Source organism: Cydia pomonella, chromosome 5, assembly GCF_033807575.1.
Source record: "Cydia pomonella isolate Wapato2018A chromosome 5, ilCydPomo1, whole genome shotgun sequence".
NCBI lineage: Eukaryota > Metazoa > Arthropoda > Insecta > Lepidoptera > Tortricidae > Cydia > Cydia pomonella.
The window spans coordinates 20,791,519-20,800,056 of NC_084707.1; the positions used below are offsets into that span (position 1 = coordinate 20,791,519).

General features: G+C 37.3%; 1 long non-coding RNA gene across 1 annotated transcript in view; it reads left to right on the plus strand.

The window, feature by feature from the left end:
• LOC133518068 (uncharacterized) overlaps positions 1–7,644 on the plus strand; it is a 33,055-nt gene extending 25,411 nt beyond the window's left edge. The window contains exon 3 of the long non-coding RNA XR_009799434.1: positions 7,306–7,644. This is a non-coding gene — a long non-coding RNA (uncharacterized LOC133518068). The remainder of the gene's footprint in view (positions 1–7,305) is intronic.
• Positions 7,645–8,538: the final 894 nt, after the last annotated feature.

The following is an 8,538-nucleotide window of genomic DNA, read 5'->3' on the forward strand; positions in this document are numbered from 1 at the left end:
ACATAAACTTGAAGTGATTGAGAGGTGCAGTGTTAAGTTAGCGAAGTCCAAGGTCCTCGGAGTGTTATTTTAGGTTAGTGAAATAGGAATAAATTACATAATAATTTTGTAGAATAGGTAAGAAATATGCTGACATCATATTTCGCCATCTATTTCTAAGTTACTTTAAAATACGATTCATGCAAAGCGTATGAGCAATAATGTCATGACAAGCGTCAAAGGTTTAAGAGCGTCAGGTTCAGGTAAAGGTTCAAAACGGACAACCCATAACGAGCTAGTGAATTCTATTGGCTATTCCAAAAACAAATTTAGAATCATTTTGTCGGACCAAATAGAAAATTGTGTGCATTAGTAAAAAATATACCTACTACAATCAAATAATTTTACAAAAGTGTTTGCATCATGTATTCATAAGCACATTTTAATGTTCCGTCCAAAGTTCATTGAAATTGAGGCGTCAGTATTAACGGTACGTGTAATTTGTGAACCTACTTTAAATTACTGCTTAGCATTTATTTATTCTTTGATTAGCAATTTTAATTTATATTAATTGGAAAGAGTAGGTATTAAAATAGATTTTAGTTTAATCACATAGGTATTTTATATCTGTTTAATGTTAATGAGGAAGATTTTCCAGTAGCTACGCTTTCGCGGAGATGGAATATTTTAAGTTTGCAAAACAAGCAAACACATCATAAACAATAATATATTAATGCATTTGATAAAATTTACATTCAAATTCAACTCAACATAACCAATAACTTATTAGTCAACGCATTAGGTACTTAAATTGTTTTTGTTATTTGATGTCATGTCAACTCCTGGTTCCAAGTGAAACACATCACAATAATTTTATAATGTACCAGAGAGAAGTTAATAAGGAAAGATTAAAAGTAAATTAATAATGGCGCCCAAAGCCTCGACATTCGATATTCAAATTCCGGTCTCGCTTCGGGGTCGACGTCTTTGTAATTGAAGAAAAAACAAGTCGATTGTCTATGGTTGGATGTTTGTGCGAAGTGTTTTATTGCCAATTGTAATTGACATTTGTTAATTATTATTGGGCTTGTTAATAGATTATCCGTCTAAAAATAACTTTGTGTTTACAAAAGTAATTTAATCGGATTATGTATAGTTTGGGTTAATGAAAAGGCAAATGTCACTAGTGTCAAATGTGCCACTTATTTTTCGTGTCGGTTGAGGGCTGTATTGCGTTCTATTTCAAATTATAAATGTAAATTTTATTATAACTATCAATAATTTCATGTCAGAAGGTAGCAGTGTCATCTTACCATCGGCAGTCATCCAGCGTCCTGAAAAACTTTTTGTATGAACTGAGTGTGTAAAGTGCCATAATGATTTTGAATTTGTCACCTCGCTTACATTTTCAATTCAAATTAATGTTTATGATCTTAGAAGTGTGTGGTGCAGCGTTTAACTTTTAAGATATGCCGATAACGGTCGCAATTTGTGTAATTTGACTAATTTTACTACCGCGATACAGCGGAACTGGAACGGGAAAATATCCCGTAAATTTTACAACTTTGAGCTTAATTCAGAAACGAGATATTCAATACACTACAATACAATGTTCTTTATTGTTCACTGATATTAAATAAAACACAAAAGGAGTTTAAACGGAATATTTATAAGCCTAAATTTGATTCCAATTTTGTGTTCAGTGGGCCTACCGCGATCCACGTTAGATGTATTGCCTCCTTGTCACACTTACGTACGAATTTACAAGTGCGACAGAGAGGCAACACGTCGAACGTGGTTCGCGGTAGGCCCTCTGATTCTGATAAGGCCGCGGAAATTGAAAGTCGAAATTTCGTTATCTGCCTTTCTGTCACTTTTGCATATTCGAGCGATAGAGAGGTGCGTTGATAGGGAGCGGGGGCAATCATCCATTTAGTTTTAATACTATTTTGATATGTCAAGTACATAAATATTATAAAACCGTATGTTATTAAAAGAGGAATATTTCAATAGTAGAAACACTACTTATATAAATCAGTTCCCGAAATCGGCTATGAAATTTGAAATATAATATGAGTCCTTAAGTACGACGTCACAGCCAAATAACACTAGACCCTACTCATAGTGTTGTGTTCCTGCCGGTGAGTAAGGGTGCCAGAGCTCAACGAGGGTGGGAGGGGGTTAGGGTCGGCAACGCGCATGTAACTCCTCTGGAGTTGCAGGCGTACATAGGCTACGGATACTGCTTACCATCAGGCAGGCCGTATGCTTGTTTGCCACCGACGTAGTATAAAACGTCATATATAAGCTATATTAGATCCGAAAAAATATTTTTACCTAAGTTTTCATACACTCGCCGAAGTCAAAAATGGTAATATGTTCCTACATGTACATTTATAGTGATTTTGCGACGACGGAGATATCTCGACTCGGCCCGGACACCTTAAATTTTACAATATTGAGGATTGCTCGTTAATGGCGATGTTAAAACAATATTAACGCCTTAACGTATATGTGGGCGTCATATATTTCGGATTTTATGGCTTATCGAAAGACAATGACAGTTTATTTGGCAATATAAATGCTTTTAATTATAAGTTGGCAATATATTGCTGTAAATTTATGCAAATTACGTAATTGTCAATTAGCGATAATATGGATGTTTCCCGTATGATTTCATACCATGCACAAAATAAAGCACCAGATAATTACTTAGTAAAGTACATATTAGAAAAACATACAACAGTTATTCTTGGTCACAATTTCTATTTAATACATCGGGTGGAACTAAAAAAAGTGGGTGACCGTGGCGCGACTTGTGTAGTTTTCATATAAATTCCATATTGACGAATCATTTTGACAGTGCTAAAAAAGTAACTGATTTGACTAGTGGGAAAGTTATATCAATAACGTCAGAAACAATTTCCCTTCTTAATTATTTTTTAAATGTCTATTAAAAATTATTAACCTTATACTGACGTCTTCATTCAAAATTATTGTGGAATATACAATAATTATAATAACTGTGCAACACCTGAGATCCTTAAAAGAATATAAAACTTGTGCAGTCTATGATGTTATTAAGCAGTATTCACACGATTAAACACAACGGTCTTGTAAGAACGAGACATGTAAGGTCATTGATCTCCCTATCTCTCTCTAGCTTGAAATGATTGCTCTATTGGGTAGTGTAGACGCAGGTTTAATAATTGGCTGTTTGAATTATTTTTTCTTAGTAGATGCAAGGTTTTAAAATCTAATAAACAATTAAGTAATATATACTCTGGCAATCCCACTTTGTCAGTAGAAATAGGCGCGAAATTAAAATTTTCTATGGAAGGGAAACCCTTCGCGCCTACATTTTTCTACTGACGGAAATGGTTTGCCAAACTATAGATTTACAACTTCCCGTCCGTCCGCTGAAAAAGAACAATTATGTTTTTTTTTACTTTGTCCATAATGAAGACCATCCCGTACTATGTTTGCTACAATAAGTTGATCATTTCCGAGTATATTGAACAAGAATAAATAAAAAAAAATAGTGTCCGACCTAAGTTTTGCTTTCAGTTTCGGCATAAAAGTCATGTTTCGGCCGAAGGTTCGGTTTCTTCCAAAACACTGCCGAAATTTTCGGTTGCGCCGCAACCGTTGTTGGGGAGGTGTCCATTGGCGACGGTTATCGCATATCATCAGGCTATTCGTCTACTCGTTTGCCTCCTACGTCACAAAAAACTGTATTAGTTTTACTGAATAACATACTTGCAAATCGCAATCAATAAGGAACTGGCGACACTCAGCCTGATCGACTACTCTAACTAGTTTCGTATTCCCAGTTTTTCACTCACACAACTTAAGTTATTCGTTGTACCACGTCAATAAATTAACCTTAATTATGCTTTAAATGGTATTTTCGCATGTTTATGGTAAATGCTCCAGTTGTTAGAGTTATAAATCTCGGTGCAATTATAATAAAAACTGTTTTACTGCTAAAGTATTGCTAGTGATTGAAATAGTTGCAGCGAGTCGGAAGAAAGTTAATTATGCGGTTTAGTTTAAATTAACGAGCTATGAAACACTGATTTGATGTATTGCTATTAGAGTAATAGTCCCACCTTATACCTTATCCAGCTGGATCAATGATTTAATTAACATTAGGGCTTGTACACAAATCACGGGAGGGTTTTTAGGCTACTTTTTTGACCCCCCCTCCCCCTTGGTGATATTTGAAGAGGTTCTTGGCTAACCTCCCCTCCCCCACATAACCTCACGTGTATTTTTATTTTATATTTTCATTCAACCTATAAATAGTATTGTATGGAGTAAATCTTGTGTTTACTCGCTATTTTGAACTGCCAAGTGAAGATTTATGTTTAACGAAACCGAGAAAAATTATGTGGCAGATATTTTTTTTTGGTTTCCATCACTATAAAAAAATACACGTGAGATTTCCTTATACCCCCCCTCCCCCAACGTGATCTGTCGTGATTTTTTCGTGACCCCCCTCCCCCCTATCGAACCTCGCGTGATTTGTGCACAAGCCCTTACCTACTGAAAGCTGTTAGATTAGAATAGGTTATGACCGGTTTTGGTGAAGATATTGCGAAATTTTGTACAAGGGTGGCTATGATGCTATTGTGAAGTTGCTCAATCTAAAACCCTGTCATGTATCGAGGACGTCCTGTTTTTATAACGTCCTCATTACGTTCTTAGCTTAATCATTGTACATATTTGGATGCTCGGGTAAATAGTAGGTGACTGTGTAGAAAAAAAAGTTGGCAATAAAAACGTTACAAAGATATCATAAACGGGAGAACCTCTTATGCCAACTGCCCTTTTGCTCACAATCTATAACTAATTTACCCAGTTATTATCCTAACTTAACCATTAGCTTCGCCGCTGCACGTCTAAGTATCGGTACCGACTTTTATTGACTTCCTCTGACCCCTAAGTAAAAAGTCATCAATACCTATACCCCCATACGTTACCCCCACATAAAGGCCTCGCAAATTCCGTTAGTCGTTAAAGCGGGCGCGTGCGTCGTGACATGTGCCTGCGCACCTGCGCGCCAACTGCTCGCGTCATTCTGTGGACCCCTTTACTGTGCCTGGAATATTCCCTTCACAGGCGTCATTTTTTTGGGATCATCATATATCAGTAAGTTAAAAATTCTTTTGAACTTGCAGCTTGGACTACAAAAGGTTTACTACCTACATAATCGAACTTTTTTTATTAACATACAGTGTTATTATTAAATATAGTCGCCGCCCCAAAAAATTCAACAATGAGTTTGACTGTGGGGTCGTCGCAATGTAGTTGACTACGGTGATGTTGAAAACATTGCTGTTTGCGACTAGTTATATGATACTCTGAGTCAAAAACAAATTTAAACTACGCTACCATGCACTAGGGAACTATTGTGAACCTGAGTTCAGCTGGAAAACAGCCCGTCGTTTCGAGCTTTCAAGCCTTGTTAGTATATACCGAGATGATTCTATTTAATACTTGTAAACCCAAGCAACCCAAAATTCAGCGGTTGTTATTTCTGTAATTTCAAAGGAATTTATATAGATACATACTGCCTTGTAAAGTAATCATAACTTTCTATATGTTAGTAGGTATATTCTATAATAATACTAACATCTTTTTCACCACTTGTCACACAACGCCTTCAGCTTTCACAGATATTTTTGGACATTAAGTACGAGTAGCTGACACAATCCTGCGAGAACGAGAGTTGTAGGTAATGGCTCCTCTACACGATGGCCCAGCGCTGGACTAGCGAGATGGCCATCCATGCGATGGTTGATAGCACACGCTATGGCATGGGCCACGTGTAGATGCATCCGCACCATGGCACTAGTTTGATGTGCTGACGAAAAACCGACACCGTGGCCATCCCATCGCCATCCCGCTGCGCCTTTAGCCATCTGACACCACTACCCTCTCTACACGCCCAACATAGTGGGCCAGTATGATGGCCCATCGTATAGAGGAGCCATTAGGCCGGGGTCGTTTTCACCCGCCGCCCGCGGCCGACAGCGGCGTCCCCCACGCGGCGGGCGAAAACGACCACTCCCGAGCATTCCCGAACATACCATTCAGACGCCGCGGGCGGCGGGCCGCTGTCGGCCGCGGGCGGCGGGTGAAAACGACCCCGGCCTTACACTAACTAATAGACAATAAACACTACCGTTGTGCAGACGAAAAACCGAGACCGTGGCCATTCCATCGCCATCCCGCCGCGCCTGCCATCGGACACCACTACCTTCTCTACACGTCCATCATTGTGGGCCAGTACGATGGCCCATCGTATAGAGGAGCCGTAACACTAACTAATAGGCAATAAACGATTTCTCGATCTCATTCTCATTAAAGTCATCATAACTGGATAAAGTATGATATCTACTTAAAAACATAGTGTAAAATACCGGTGTATAAACTGCAAACGCTTAATATCTCTTCGTCAAGGGAAGCTGATAAAGTTTACAGTTGTTACAAAGTATTCAAACCGGTGGGAACCAAGTTCTATGGACGCTCTGGGTAATTTATTTGAAATTATGTACATATTAAGCCACAATGTATAGCCAATATCATGAAGTAAGGACGCAAAGGAACTGCGTGTAACATGTAACAAACGATTGAAGCTCATAAAATAAACAACAAATATAATGACGACTTATTTCATAACTGATCATAATCGACTTATCGATATTTTGCGCTGATATTTGATCCACCAGAACGCTTGTTCTGTGCCTTTAGATCTGTAAGATTATATTAATTGAAAGCCTTGCTTATTGAATTTTTTTTGCCGTCTCCAACTCCATACAAGGATAGATGTGCTCGAGGAGCAAGTCTGTATTAATAAAATTAAGTCGAAATTAACAATCTTAATTGATTTAAAAAACGCGTGTTTTCCAAAATTCCTGTACTTTTCAACTCATTCTTGATTTATGTCCGAACGGTTTACATTTCTGATATTGAGATTAACGGCCCGATACTAACTTTAACATACGTCAAGTATTAGGTCTAGATACGATATGGATCGGATATGTCAGTGTCAAAAGTGACGTTTTTGTTTGAAGAAATGATCGGATTCATAATATTTGACGTATCTTAAACTTCGAATCGGATGGTATGAACTTGATACTCGTATAAATATATATTTGTATTAGTAACAAAGTGGGGGCGTAGCATTAAGAGAAACTCAATCGCTGGTTCCCCAAAGGTCAGTTCTAATTTAAATGCAATGCTATCACGATTCATCCCCGGTGTGGGCAAATAACTGATTCGATTTCCAGATGTTTAACTGTTCAATATTTGTTTCAGATTAAATGAACGCGTAACTAGTAAGTAGATAGGCAAATAGAGCTCCGATTACTCGCGTCACTGGCCGACGATTCTGATGTGAGCAAATACGTGTAATCGTGACGCGACGTCACAGGGAAATTACGGCTTTATACACAATTCATCAAACTTATTTCACCTAAAGGGTAAGTTATTCATAACATATAGTCTATCAAGCCATTTCCGTCAGTAAAAAAAAACGGCAAATTTCAAAAATGTAGGCGCAAATGGTTATCGTCCCTTAGAAAAATTGAATTTCATGCCTTTTTCTACTGACAAAGTTATATGACCGCCTATACATTGGTTGGTAGGTTTTGACTTCACCTCATCTAATTCTCGCGTAACAAGAAATAAAAGGGTTACACAGAAAAGCAGAAAAAGTTTCTTTGAAAAAAGGAACACTTTTACTGACATTCAAGTTTCGTTTGTAAATTATTTCTATTATAGACCACTCAATACGTACTCTTACATCTTTAACTTTAAGAAACATGGCAGACAAATTATTATTAGGTGGATCTCTATGCGATCGGAAAATAGGAATTTAATTGAAAAGGTTGGTTTGTCTTCCAGGCCAATTCGAGCTTTAGTTATTCGTATAGTTGTGCCGTTCTCCAGAACGTTCTCTGTTTTGTATGGGGAACGTTCTCGCTCGAGAATATTTCGCATAGTAAATGGAGAACGTTCTCGACAACGGCACAACTCTAATTATTTGATTTGTTTCCGATATGATACTGATCAGTCAGTTTGACATTTCTTCAACCAAAAACGTCACTTTTGACACTGACAGATCAGTATCATATCGGAAACAGATCGAATAACAAAAACTCGAATTACTTAGTCTATTTTCATCTCTCTCGAGTGTCAAAAGTTGCGTAATATCTATATTGTTTAAGACAAACGTCAAGATAGAAATCATTAAGTCAAGTCAGCAAGTCATCGCAAGTCGTATTGTTTTCGAAGAGTTCGTACTTACGAATATACATGCGGTATTTGATGCATTTATGAATCTTGATGATCTGACTATACGTGTGCTTATATACACACTATGCAACATGGGTACAAATTGCGTGACTCATTCAAATCGCGACAACATAAAATGATAGAAAGCTATAATGACGATAGAAAGTATAATCACATGTAACTTTTATGGCAACAAAACGGTTTATTAGTAAATTACATTAGAGTTACACAGCAATAAATAAATGAATACTGGAC